This window comes from Xiphias gladius, chromosome 7 (assembly GCF_016859285.1).
Source record: "Xiphias gladius isolate SHS-SW01 ecotype Sanya breed wild chromosome 7, ASM1685928v1, whole genome shotgun sequence".
In the NCBI taxonomy this organism is placed as follows: Eukaryota; Metazoa; Chordata; class Actinopteri; order Istiophoriformes; family Xiphiidae; genus Xiphias; species Xiphias gladius.
The window spans coordinates 13,456,773-13,471,286 of record NC_053406.1 but is presented as its reverse complement, the minus strand read 5'-3'; the positions used below and the strand labels follow the sequence as shown (position 1 = coordinate 13,471,286).

The 14,514-nt window shown below is 39.1% G+C and overlaps 1 long non-coding RNA gene across 3 annotated transcripts; it reads right to left on the bottom strand.

The window, feature by feature from the left end:
* Positions 1-5,517: 5,517 nt before the first annotated feature.
* On the bottom strand, positions 5,518-14,205 carry LOC120791523. Of its 3 annotated transcripts, XR_005707693.1 has the most exons (6): positions 13,686-14,205; positions 12,824-12,956; positions 11,975-12,097; positions 11,658-11,745; positions 8,019-8,113; positions 5,518-7,209 (listed from the first exon to the last, which is right to left on the bottom strand). It is a non-coding gene; the product is annotated as an uncharacterized LOC120791523 (long non-coding RNA). The 3 variants fall into 3 exon arrangements; XR_005707691.1 differs by lacking the exon at positions 12,824-12,956; XR_005707692.1 differs by lacking the exon at positions 13,686-14,205 and having other exon boundaries at positions 12,824-13,046.
* Positions 14,206-14,514: the final 309 nt, after the last annotated feature.

Below are 14,514 nucleotides of genomic sequence, written 5' to 3'. Positions count from 1 at the left end.
ACACAGTTTTATACAAACATACACACATATACACTTGTGGGAAAATAAAGAGGAGCTCTGATACAGTTGGTTGAACAAGGTCAAACCCTGCCTGTGAGTATGCAAACCACACAAATACACATACAGTACACACACAAATTAGGCCATACAAATGCATACTGGCACTTGGATTTAGCTACAGGGGGCGGAGAGGGAGAGAAAACAGGAGCAGACAATAATGTGAGAGAGAGGCCGACAGAGGGACAGAGATGAAGAGAAGAAACAACAGGCTGAGAGAAAGTGTGAGTTAATTAGATGTATGTCAGAACAGGAAAGACAAAAAGAGGAGAAGGCTGAGCCCAGAGAAATATTACAGTTGAAGAAATGATAGGAAAAAAGGTGTAATCCTTAATTTACACAGTCATTAACTTTGTTGATTGGTTGCTTGACCTTCTCCCAGGCACTGTGGTCAATCCAGGGTTTATCTTTGTTATTACATCATAGCTACAAAGAGTTGGATCAACTAGAGCCAATATAATTTCAAAGAAACGTAGATGTTTAAAAAGGTAAAAGTTGGGAAACAAAAAATAGATGCCTTAAAATAAATGTAAAAGTTTTCAAAATGTGTACAAAAACAATATGACAAAGAAATGTGAAATAATAGTTTCCTAAATCTGAGCATGCTATATCTGAAAAGTTAATGTATTTATTTTAGCTTGTTTATTGTTTATTTAACTGAACTTAAAAACAAAAATAAAAGTGGCTATTCAAGAATTTTGTTATCACTACGATTTTGTTGTTGCTGTATACAGATTTTCAGTGTCTTTAATTTTTGTGGTTTCATTGTTTGGAAAAAAAAAAAAAAATCTCTACTCTTCCAAATTATTACCATATGACTCATGTGTAAATTTTCAGACTTTTATTTTTGTAGTCTGTAACAAAATTGCACAGCTCCTCCCTGCACAGGGAGCCGTTAGTGCTGTTGACAGACTGTTATCATGTGGATAGGTAAATTAGAAAAACAGAAAAACTGTGTGATTGATGTTAATGGGCTTTGTCAGCTTGTCAGTCAAATTGATGGCTGTTGTGAACAAAAAAGTGCAGCTGCAGTGATAAATATGTGGGAGAAAACAAAGAAAGAAATCATCAGGGACAAAAGGGAGAAAGAGACATCGTGACAGAAAGACAGGAGTTCGGGATAAATCAGTTTTATTGTCCTTAGTTTGTTTATATGCCCAACCCTTCATCTAGCACAGAGCCAAATTACAGCAGGAGATGCCATACACTCATCCACAAACAGAAACAGTAAAAACACAATACACTACGAATCTCACACACATGCATATACAGTACATAGATACACATACTGTTTATCCACACACACTCTGTCCCTCTCTTTCTTTCTGCACATGTGCCTTGCAAAATATTTGTATTTCCCAATGTGGTTCATTCAAACTCTGATTCTGGGTGAACTGCTTTTCTCTGTCAGTGTGCACAGTATATGTTTTCAGGGCTGCAGTGGTTTGTTAGTTAGGTTGCTCGACAGAACGTTATAGTTGGCAAGGACAAGAGACAGAGGAGAGGATGGGGTGGGAGGTAGAGAGGCGATGAGAAAACCTTAATAATTCAGCTTCTGGCATAAATTGCTGAAACTGAAACTACTGCAAATTACTTTTGAGATGAACTTCCAGTGAACCTTCCAGTGTTTTCATATGTTTGCTGTAGAATAAGGCATGTATCACAATTTGTCTTTGGGCTATTTTGTTCCTTCCTCTGGACTTACCATCCATTCTGATAGGACTCCTTTGTCAACTGTGTTTATTTTGGCCTCCGTCTCCTGCCACTCTCCATCCACCCACCAGATGTCCTCAGACTTTCATCTGTATCCCAGTCACCTGACTGCCGGATCCACCTGCTCAGTTGTCTCCGATTCCCAATCACCTGTGACTCCCTGCCCATTCTCACACCTGTTCCCAGTTTCCACAATCTCCCAGCTGGTAGTTAACCAGCCAGCTCCTTGCCAGATTGTCTGCCTATGTCTACGTGTGATTCCGTCTGTCCCTCCCCTCCCCTCCCTGCCCATCCATCCATCCATCCATCCATCCATCCATCCATCCGTCTGTCCATCCATCCCTCCATCCATCAGCCTGATTTTGTCTTTTAAAGTTCCTTCACAGAACCTGTCTATATGCGCGTCTGCGCTTGAATCCTCCCTGCCTGTGTTGCTACCTTTTGCTGTTACAGGATGTGTGTCAAATGCGAATATTTGCCGCAAGCTTGCAGGAAACTTCCTTAATACATAGAAGAGGTTTTAGATGATCATATATGAATAAATGTCTATAAATATAAAATATTCTATATTGGGGGGAAAAAGTTCTTGTTCATTCAACCCAAACATTGTGGTGGTATCAGACTCAGTGTTTAAATTTGGAGTGATTTCCTTTTTAAGTGGTATTGTGATTGTGATTTTGAATTTTAATCGAGAACAGTAGAATTTTTTTTTGTTTTTGAAGCTGATACCCATTTAACATTAGACTAATGTTACACTGCAAAACGACCCCAATCAAGATCAGGGTTAAGTAGTGTTTTGTATGGTTTTGAAAGTTCTCTCATACTAAGCGATATGAAGTGACCTCTTTAAAATGTAAATGTTTCTAATGAAATTTTTAGGCCAATCATGACACAAGTTGTAAAACTACAAAGATTATAATTTGCACCAACATTGCGTTATTTTCGCCTCGATAGGTTTTCCTCTTAAGAAAAAACATGACATAGCACTGTTGTCGTCATCGCTTTATAATTGCAACTGACACTAAAGTCTAGGTTTAGTATCAATAATATATAACCTGACTGGATCTTTTCGTCATTGTAAAACTGAAGCCTTTAGCTTTTCTTCATCATTCATGATGCTTGCGTAATGGCAGTGTATAAATATGTTTGGGTCAGCAAACTGTAACCTTCCTCTTCCCCTCGTTAGGGGTAAAAGCAGATGATGTTATGGCAGGCAAAAAAAAAGTTCCCAGACTTGATTTATTAAACTTACACACGAAGAACTTGTTGAGAGAAATCTATGTCAAGTATCTCTTTGGTTTTTATGACTAGATAAACTCTATGCTTACACTAGTGCTCATCATCACAAAACAACCAAATCAATCCTGGAATGTGACTAATATCACACAGTGATTTAATTTAGGTACAAAATATCGAAGAAAGCTACAGGATCTTTGAAGGTTAACTAGGTCAAAAGTTCTTATCAGACAACAGTTTTGTTTAAAAAAAAAAAAAAAGAGAGAAGATATTAAAGTTGATATTTAACATATTTGAAATGTGGATTGTGCAAAAGGGGCTGCCAGTGAATTTCATAAAGATGCCCCTCGTATTATGTCAATTTGGTGTTTATCCTTTAGGTTTTGGTTCAGTGATACTGCAAGTTGTAAAGCATGATTCCGTCCGTAGCTGTGACGAAACTAGATACAATTGACACGCATGGGCAAAATGAGTGCATTCATACAGTGAAGAATTATTTCAGCTAGATGAAATATGAAGGAAGCTGTATCCATCGATTATTGTAAGAATTTATGCAGTGTTTTTGTTTTATTCAAACTGAAGCTGAAAGTCAGTCTTTCCATGCTCTGCTAAGACTAACATTCCTGCTAGATCTGTTACTATCATTCATGATTTTCAAAGTGGCTTCACTTTGACCTCAGACTGATAAGTCTGTACACTCACTGTATAAGACTCTGCACTGCTATAAAAATTGAATTTCCTCCCTTGGGGATCAATAAAGTGTGACTTTGATTGAAGAAAGCTTTTCAAATACAGTAGGCCCTACGGCTATAATGGAGTTAACAGTACCGTGGGGTGCGGTGGAGTGCAGACATCACAATCAGGCCCACTGGCCAAAACGGAGAGTGCCGCAGGAAGGCTGGAATCCTGAATCAGTGGAGGTTGTCCCCCATAATTAGTTATTTTATAGTTTAGGTTTCAAGTCAGCTCACTGAATCACTGATTTCCACTGAACTGACTCAGCGGGACTTTCACAACTAAAAGACTGAAGAAAGTAGGGAGGGGTTTTATTGATTCAACGGGCGGTGGATACGAGTGTGATGACAGTAATATAGTACAAAGAATGACAAAGCACAGAATGGAGGGATATGAGATTTGAAGGTCTACATAACTACTGATTGTCAGTTCTTTTCATTTCTTTGTATGCTAATTATTTTTGTTATTGATCAATGAAGTGCAGTCAGGCATTCTTTTTTTATGTCCAACATATACTGATTTACAAGGGCTGTTCATTCTTAAAACCAGATCATGCTTTACTATATGCTCATATGTTTAGGGTGCACGACCCTTTTCAAAGCAGACAGATATGAGATCACTAGAATGACAATTGTGAAAATGTTCATGAACGTTTCTGACATTTCTGAATTTTTCCATCCACATCATCCTTTCCTCACTGCCAAAACAACCTACACAGATTGAAATCCATTTTTACAATCTGCCATCTATAAGACAGAGATAGATGTGTGGTTACTAGGCTACCAGTGTGATATAAAATGTTACTGTACGAGTTAGTGACGTCAGGTGCAAAGGTCTTACTGCGACAGCGCAGTGAGACAGGCTGAGGCAATGAGGGGCTCTCATATTTCATCAGGTAGGAGAAACATCTGCATCAGTCCCCTGTAATAGCCTTCTGAGGAAAAAATGCCTGCCACTGTGATATAGTGGCAATAAAGTTGATTGAATCTTTTTTTTTCTTTTTTTCGTGTGTTCGTCTTCTTAAATGTCTGTCTCATTAAATGTCAGTCATGCTTTGATTGGCTCTGATCTTTGTCAAATGTTAATTACAGATTTGTTCACAGCAAATAAAACAAAAACTTAAAATATTTACAGCCGCACCTCTTTGTGCATACATTTATAGTCTGCAATCCTTTAATATTACGATGTATTTGTGTTTGAGCTATGCATCCTTTTTGCGCAATATGGCAGAGAAAAGAAAAGGAAGGGGACAGCAGAAGATGAGAGGAACCGGTGAAGGACAAACTACTAGAAAAAGCCAAGAGGAGTGGAGGCCAGGAAGTGATAGTAGAAGAGAGAACAGGAAAAAAGAGTGGATGACGGAAAAGATCAAAAGAGAGAGAGAAAGACAACAAGAGCAAAAGAGACACTGGGGTGGACACTGGGAATAGATAGCCAGGGGCCTAAAGAGAGAGGAGACAGTTGGCAACACTTTAATACAACAAAGGCCAGAAGCACACTACCGCTGTACAAAAACTGAGCTGCTGCCAGAGGGGTGGCTGGGTGAGAGAGAAAAGGAGAGACAACAGAGAGAGAACGAGAGATAGAGGCATACTGATGTGTGTGAGAGAGACAGGGACCAGAGAGACAGCGTGTTGGGATTGGTTTGGCAGGGCGGCACCCTTTCCAGAGGACAGACAGAACATAACTGTAATCAAAACTAAGTTCAGCAGAAGAGCAAGAAAAGAAGAAAAAAGAGCAGTACATGAGAATAGCCTATTTACAGACATTTTAATCAATTTTACATGTTTTTGTCGTTGCCCCTGAAATGTAAAAATTGCAACACTGAAGTATTACATATTTACCAATAAGACATGTTATCAAAGGAACGGTTCACCCAAAAGAGGAAATTCATCATAACACTGGGGAAATTCTAATGTTAAACCTACATTATTTCATTTGTTGGCCATTTGGTAGAAGAGCAACATGCTTTATATAGAGTTGATATGATGAACACATAGGTAAAATATTTGTGTGACATATCCAGCAGAAAAAGATCAACAATAGTGTTTACTTGGAGCAATATTTTGTCCATCTGACAAACAAGTTGTTTTAGCTCTGTTCTGGTCTCCACCAAATCCTGAGGAAATATTTAGCTCCTCTGAAATTCTTCACCAACTTGTAGCTATTTTTTTTTTCATGTACCATTGCTGAACAAATAGCTCACAGAGCTTTTTCACTGAAAACACCTGCTCACTGCCCCTCAAAACCACGATGATGAGAGTGAGCCAAAACAGTACAGTTGTAAGCCTTAAAACCAAAACAATTAGCTGAAAGACGCTGAAATGCTCCTAAGTACTCTGCAGATATGTGTGATAATCCTCTCTGCAATGAGTGACCCTTTTCACATTACATGTAGTCATTTTTTTTTATGCTGAGAAGGATGGCATGTTAATCCAGACAAATATCTCATCCTAACATTGCTAACATACAGTAGACAGATAATATACAGTATACTACATAACAGCAAAGTCAGGATTTGAGGGCAACCTTGTGAAATGAGGGGGCCTGTGGCTGATGCACACAAGCTGTTTTTTCTGCTGCGTTTTTGGGCACTCTAATGGTCAATTTGAAGCAAAGAACTCTAGACAGTTTATATGAGAAACCAGATTGTTGTGCAAAATATTCTACAGCTAGGTATTACAGAAAAAGGAATAGGAAAGCGTTGGAGGATGCAGATGCAAATTTGATCTCCTCTTATACACCCTTTTGGCACAAGAGAAGTCCAGCATTTGGATATTAATCATGCGCAAAACACTTTGGGAAATGCATTTATCAATATTATCTTTGTCTCAGAACAGTGAAGAGTGCTTCCCCGTGTATGTAATTATTTGGTCAGCCATAGTTTTGCTTATGTTTTAGCAATGTTGCCCATGAAACCTGATGGTGATGTGACCGTAACTAAGCCATAGAGACAGTCCCTAATCAATTCACTAATTAATAAATGTTTGTGCTGCATATATTAAATCATTATGACTGTTGAGTAATAAGTGTGGGGATGTGGACTGGTATGTGTTAAGGGTTAATATAGTGGAAGGAGAGCTCAAGGGCATTTTTTTTCCCAGGGACAGCAATTACTCATGGTGGCCCTGTAGGCTAATGGCAGGAAATGATGACCTCACTATGCCAAAATTAATCAAGATTGATTTCTTATCCAGATTGTTGCACATATGCAGAAATAATTACACAAACTGCTCATTCAAAGACAGTGTATGAAAAAGTCCCAGTAGAATGAGTCAGAATACAGTGTGCGGGCACCACTTGTTCCAGAGAGCTGCGGTTTGGAGGGAATACATAAAAGTCTCTCCTCATGAGCGTGGCTATGGATGGGCCTAGCAGCAAATAGTACATCAAAGCTGTGTGATTGTCTGTTTTGTTTAGGCCTATATGGCTGTCTTCTCTTGTCTTGTTGTCTGCTTAGCTGGCTGGCTGTGTGGGGAAAAGAGTTAAAATATTGATGGATCCGGAAATTGAAAATAGAACGAAGAATCCATGCCATGCCTCCAGTTTACTAGCATCACACTTACACTGAGTCTATCAGCGTACACTTCCATTGTGCTGAAATAAAGCTTTCTCTGGCTCCTGAGGGGTGTCTGGCCCTGGCAATAATAAAATGTTTATATTGAAGCACCGACATGCATCCTTCATAATTTATGGATCATGGCCTGATGCAGGAAACACGCAATTTTAACATTCCAGGATTCAGTGTAGTTGTTTCTCTTGGACTGTCTCCTTAAAAATCCTAACTACTGAAATCACCGTCATTGAGATTTTATTTTTGGATGAAACTGAGAGTATACTATTTCTTCCTGCTCTGTCAAGGAAAAAACACTTGTTTTTGAAAAATAGTCATATTGCACTGAAAAAATATAGTTTTTTTTTGTTTGTTTTTTTTACTTCCTCCTTTTCCATGTTATCTCCTCTGACCACTGGTCTCCTCTCTTTCCATGTAACTTCATTTTCGCTATAATCTTTCTTGATATTTATCAGATGAAATGAGGGGGAGAGACAACACTCCATTAATATCCTGTGCTCTCCTGAACATCTGCAGTGACACATCGAAACATTAGCAATGACAGATGAGTTTAGTGATCTGCCGCAAGACTGACGCACATCTTACTACCTTCTCAATATTCTCCACAAAACACCCACCACTTTGCAGACAAACACAGCAACAAATGGAAAGCAAACAGCCAAACAGGAAATATATACATACAGATTAAAAAAAAGTCCATTACCAGCCCTGGGAGGACTGTGGAGGATATGTGTGCGTGTAGCTTTCACTTTCAGGTGTTTCTGTCACCAATTAGATTGCAAAGCGAGGAAAAGAAACCTACAGAGACAGAAATATACAGAGTAAGAAACTAATAGATAACATACTGAGGTAAAACATGTTGTCATCTACATCAAATTAAAAATGAGATAGTTTGTCACTTGAAGGAAGAACCTTGTTGTGCTCGCAGCTGGGTGTAAAATAAATGTTCAATGCAATAAATCCCAAAGCACAAACATCTAATTAACTGTTCGACTGAGGGGCTAATTTTGATGGGGCATGCCTGTTGGTGATGAGGAATAAAGAACTGTTGGCCCTGGTGAATCCTTTGGCAGCATGATTCTAAACAGAAATGCAATTTCTTTCCTTTTTTATTTATTTTTATTTTTTTATATTATTACATCTATAATGAAAATCTTTATTAATTGCAATGTAGTGTCTTGGCAGAGTGAAAAGAAAAATGAGAAGATAATACAAGAGGAACCTGAGTGGAGGCTTTAAATGTCATGTTAGTGTAAATGTCATTTTCTAGCCATGCTAGTATTGTAGCTCCTGGAATAGCAATGATGGTCTCTTGGTCGGTCTGTCTAAAATCTTCACGGTCCCCAGAGGATGAAACATACTGACTTTAACGATCCACTGACTTTTCATTTTAGTTCCACCATGAGGTTGAAATCTGTGGTCCAAAGTGAAGGATCTTGAAAATTATTGGATAGTTTGATGTGAAATTTGCTACAGATATTCAAGGTCCCCGTAGGATAAATTGTTATGACTCTGGTGGCACTTTGACTTTTCATGTAGAGCCATCATCAGACCAAATTTTTCATTTGTGCAATACCTTGGTCTATGACCAAATACCTGCAAAACTAATGGCAATCCCATCAGCCTTAGCTGTACCTTGTGTTTAGTACTCTATCTATCTATCTAGATAGCTAGCTACTTACAGTGAGCCCTCAGAAGAAAGATTTAAAAGCTACAATCATCAGGAGTCTCATGAAGCTGGACTAATGAGTTACTGAACTAACTTTGGGCTTAACCCCAGCTTTGACAGCCTCCTGATGCTAGTTCTTTTTAAAGCAGGTACATCGTCAGGGTAACTGCACTGATTATAATCATCTTTAAAAACATGAAGGCTTTCTTTAATCTCACCAGTCACCAGTTGGGAAGAATGACATTGCCCACCTCTCCATGAAAATACTGTTGATTCAGGTGTATAAATAACAAACGGGGGGTTGTGTTTGCTTTTTCTTCCTCTGATGAGATATACTGTAGTTTTGATGAAAAGTCTTATAGTGGGACAGTAATGTTTCCCTAACCTTAACAAAGTGCTTTGAGTGCCTATAAAACAATAAAGTGTAAAAATTAATTAATTTAATAATGCTGTAGTCACTACAAATTGATATTGGACTGCAAAATAGGAATATACTATGGATTCATTCCAGCTTTTAGGTGCTCCTACAGTATTTTCACTTTGGAGTGATCCAATATTCATTCTTGTAAACTTACAGTATGTTTATCTATTTCAGTAAACATTATTTCAATAACACCAATATCATTTCTTCATCATACAATTGACCAATTGAAATCGCTGACAGTAGAGATGGCGATTAAGGGTTAGATTCAGTTAGAGCTCCGGTACAGTCACGTCATACTAATTCCACAGCCCCAGATTTTTTTTTTTTTTTTTTTTTCTTGATTTTCTTCTTGTCGCCTTAAGGGATACCATTTAAGGCAATTTATCAGACTTCATGCAGCTCCCTCTGGAGCCCAAGGGACACACATACAGTAGTATTACCCGAGACCTGTAAACTGACGTTGATGTGTAAAATCACTTACTGTATTTAATGATACATTTCAATAAGAACACTATCCTTACTCTGCGTTGTTCATATGTCAGCACACATTTGAATCCACCAGTGAGGCTGAATTACTATCACATCCTCCTGCCACCCTATTTCCCTAATCTCAAAAAAAAAAAGCCTCCAGTGTGTATGTAAGCATGTCATTCTGTGGTTGCTCTGTCAGCATGTATTTAATGTATTTAAATGTACTACTGGGGCTCTGTGAGCACTGCGAAGGAGGTGGGAGACAGAAACAGGGCAACAAGTTGCTTTCCACAAGTGCGTATTTGTTTCTAATGCCATCAGTCTTACAAATCCATTACCCCATTCACCTAATTAAATGAACAAAAAAAAAAAACATGTGTGACCACAGCATCACACTCCTACTTCCACACACACACACACACACACACACACACACACACACACACACACACACACAAACACACACAGTATGATAGCTTTGTGAACACCTAATTAGCAACCAGCCCAAACAACTTTGCATCTATTGTTTCCCCAAACAAGACTTTAGACCTTTACAGTGTTATGGAAGGCAGCCTACACCTTCAAAATGTAATTATTCAACATTTCAGTGTGATTCTTCTCTTGCCAGAAAGAAACACTTCAGGTTGCTCCAAAGCATCTTTGTGATTACGCTGTATAGTGTAAAATGCTGTTTGCATTTGGTCCCAGAATACAGAAGTAAAATTCTCACATGGAAACACAAGGTTGTCAAATATATGGCAATATTTACATTATATCTTGCTGCTGTAAAATATACATTAATAATATATACTTCATATATGCAAGCCAGGGTACAGCTCGGAGGGGACTACGTTGTACCTTTGTCTTTTTTTCCCCTACATTACGTTTAAACATTTCATGGTCTAAAAGCACTCTGCAATTTCTTTCTACCTTGCTAAGAACAATTTTTCTACAAATTCTGACTGAAGAATTCAATTATGCCCAGTCTGTAGTCTGTACAGCAGCTCTCCATCTTTAGGTGAGTGTTGAGAAGTCATCTCACAACTACAGTACGTCCCGTCTCACCACTAAATCGTATCTGGGCTTCTTCACTGATTTCATCTCAACAAAAATATCTCTCATCTGCCTCACTTTTGAGCCATTTTTCTAGTGTATTTTACAGCACTTCCCTTCCCACATGATCACTCTAGGGTTGCAGGAATAATTTCTGGGCACTGTGACTCGTCTAATCTTTCCAGTGTGCTGTTTGTGATTTTAGCCATCTATAAATTAAAACATATTTTATTGTTGCACTCACTGTATTGCTGTAGACGGCAGCAGCAGAAAACTTTCAAAAACTCCAATATTAGGTCTTTTTTTACTGTTACTTCATCTCTTAATACTGAGGTGTATGGTCATATATGTAGAATTGAAACCATGTGTTGAAAATAGAGGCATGGCTTAGAGTCCTTAGGTCAAAGGTCCTAGGAGGGTGCCTCATAGCTTGAAAAGGAAGGCAATGCTTTGTGACTGAAACCATATGTTAGTTTTTAGGAAAACAACTGCCCTACTTAAGAGTCGGTGGTCAAGGCTGATTTCCAGAGTGGTTCATCGGCTTCACACCATCTCACGAGCAGATCTGCAGATGCTTGACTTGACGCTGTACTTCTTTGTAAAACAAGTACCCACAAAACAACTACCCTGCATTTAGACTAGAAGTAAAGCCAAGCTTTCTTGCTATGTCGGCACATACTTAGTCAATACAGGCAGATTTTCAAGCATTTTTAGAAGACACTCACCTCTATAGTTTGACAACTGACCCTCTGTAATAGTCCATCCCTGAATATTTTTTTTTCAGTCCTTTCATATCTAAGTGCAGACTTGATGCTGTAGAAATAAAAATGTAAATTTTACAGATTTGACAAGAAGAAACAAAGGATTACAATCATCAATGATCAATGGCACAACCACAAAAGTACAGAACAATAGTGGAAAGGATAAAGCTAGAACATAAGAGTAAGAGGATAACAGTATAAGAGATGATACCACGGAACAGCATTGTCAGTATCAAGGATGGCAGCACAGCATAAGTGTAAAAGAGGACTCCGGTCAGCACCTTTCTGTTCTTTGTACCATAAGGGCAGCACACTCATCGAGTGCCAGGTAGAGGACTGTGTGATGATGTGATCCTTCCAGCGGCTTATGCAGAAAAAGACAGCTATTGTAGCACCTGCATCCACTGCCAGGAAGGAGATTTGCAATATGTTAATCCTCTGTAATGCACGGTTTTAATAGTTAGATCAATGAAATATGCTGTTGGACCCGTGGTTTAAGCTTACACGTGCAGTCGTTTGCAAGAGAAAGGTAAAAATCTTAAAATTCTTGCCTTTCTAGTGGAGGGTGTCCTGTATGTCCAGTTGCATGGATTGCTGCCACATTGGTTAAATCTCTGTTAATTCACTGCGATATCCTTTCGTCCTGCCAGCTTTTCTTTAGTTTTGTTTGTGCTGCTGCACCAAAGACAATTTATATCCTCCAAGCTCTGTGTCAAAGATAGAATCTATGAACCAAACTGGACTCTCCGTCCGATCATAAATTCAATGCTGCAGCAGAGCTAATTTAGCACCACAACAGCTTGGTTTGGAGGATAGTTTGAAGATATGCCCTTGCCTATGGGCAGCAGAACAGTAAAAATACATTAAAAGCAATTGGTTTTACTTCATTACCATATTTTTGGGCTGGCTTGTCACCATATTGGTGCTGTCTTATCATATTCAATACTTGACAGGACAGTGAATTCTGGGATAACAGCTGCTCAATTAAGCACACAGATTCTTTAATTACTGGTTGCTATGGTTTCCCTGGAGGTCTGTGGTCCATGTCCCATATGTCCTGTATCAGCAGCATGTGTTATTGGAATTATAAGCCCATGTGTTTGTGAGTTTAAGTGTATGGCCATTCGTACCTCCCTCCCTCTGCACACGCTCATGTGGGGCCAGGCTGCATGTGTGGCTGTTTGTGTTATTAATCCAGAGGTTTTGAATTTGCTCCCCAGGGGACGGACTTGAAATGAAGAACGACTCCTCTTGCCCACACGTCTATTTAAATAAGAATGTTGCGTGGATGAGTATTTGTCAAATGCCAGCTGTGCTGTCCGGTGCTGAACATGACAACCACACTCAGAAGCTGTATACATCAATGATATTTACACACACACAGACATAGAGGCGCATGTAGACATTTTCACTTTTTGCATGTTTGCAGTAGTGTTGACCTTCAAACCTGGACTGGGGAACCAACAGTACGAGACATATGACCTAACAAACTGATACAGTTTCCTTGTTGTCCTTAGCTGTACATTTAAAACCCTACATAAGATACATCCTGATTCGGGGAATGCATTCTTCAAAGGACACAGCCCAAATGTCTTTGAAGACCTGATGGCCAGGCCGAACCCATGACTCTTCCTCAAATGAGTTGATCTGACATCACAGAGAAAAACCATGACTAAAGCACATAACTAGGACAGGTATTAACATTAGTATCAACTGTTTAATGTGGCTGTTAAGTTTTTGCATGGGGTGCTTATCAGGGCAGGAGAGCGAAAGGCCAAGGCCTTGTCACATAAGTGTTTATGACAGACAAAGAGGAAGCAAACAAAAGAAGCAGAAAGGTGTATATTTGGGCTGCAGACTGTGTTGGTGGGCAAGCCAAAGGGGCAGAGACAGAGGAGGAGAAATGCACAAAATGTCAGGCATCACCTGTCATGCTTGGCGCCTTTAGGGAAAAAAGGGAAAAAAAAAACGGTTGAATAAAGCGTCACTCACCACTGGCTCCTGTTTTTCCTTAAACTGGACTCTGCTGATGGCTGGATTACTTTCAGCTGGAGTCGACCATCACTGGCCAATGGCTGCAGCTGTGTTGGGATTGAGTGGCAGGCAGGTCAGAGCTGTCCACGGGCCTGATATCTCCACTGAGAATAGGAGCAGCCGTGCAGTCACAATAATACAGTACATTAATGTGAACGTAGAGAGTGACACACATGGCACAAGCTCAGGGAAAATGTGTGGCATAAAAACACAATGTGTAGAAAAATATACGTACATTGTAATACTTAATTGAGTCACATAATGGAAATCATTTTCACGGTCACTTCAATGGGGAGGTGAGGACAGTTCTCTAGAGCTGTCCCAGTTCTTACAATGCACATTAAACATTTGCACCTTGAAAGATAATGTAATATCACTAAAATGACTAAATTACAGTATACAAAAAAACGGAGAACACGCCTGGTCAATATTAAGAATCCTGTCCTTTCCATGTTGTATTTGTGCTGAGCCAAAGCCCAAGAAGAATCAAGCCAATTAAATTGAAAAACAGAAATGTCTGACTAATTGAACCAACTGCAACAAAGTCAGTACACCCTTCATTAGTGAGAATCCATTACTATTATTTTTATTATTGTTGTTGTTTTTATTATTATGTTGTATGTCTGCCTTTACTTTTGATGACTGATCAAAAGTATCCTCCTGGGTATGGATGACACCATCCTCTTACACATCTGTGGAAAGGTGTTCTGCCATTCTCCGCACATGATTCTTTTCAGCTGATCTTTGTTGGAGGGGTTTTGTTGCTCCACCTTCTGCTTGAAAATAC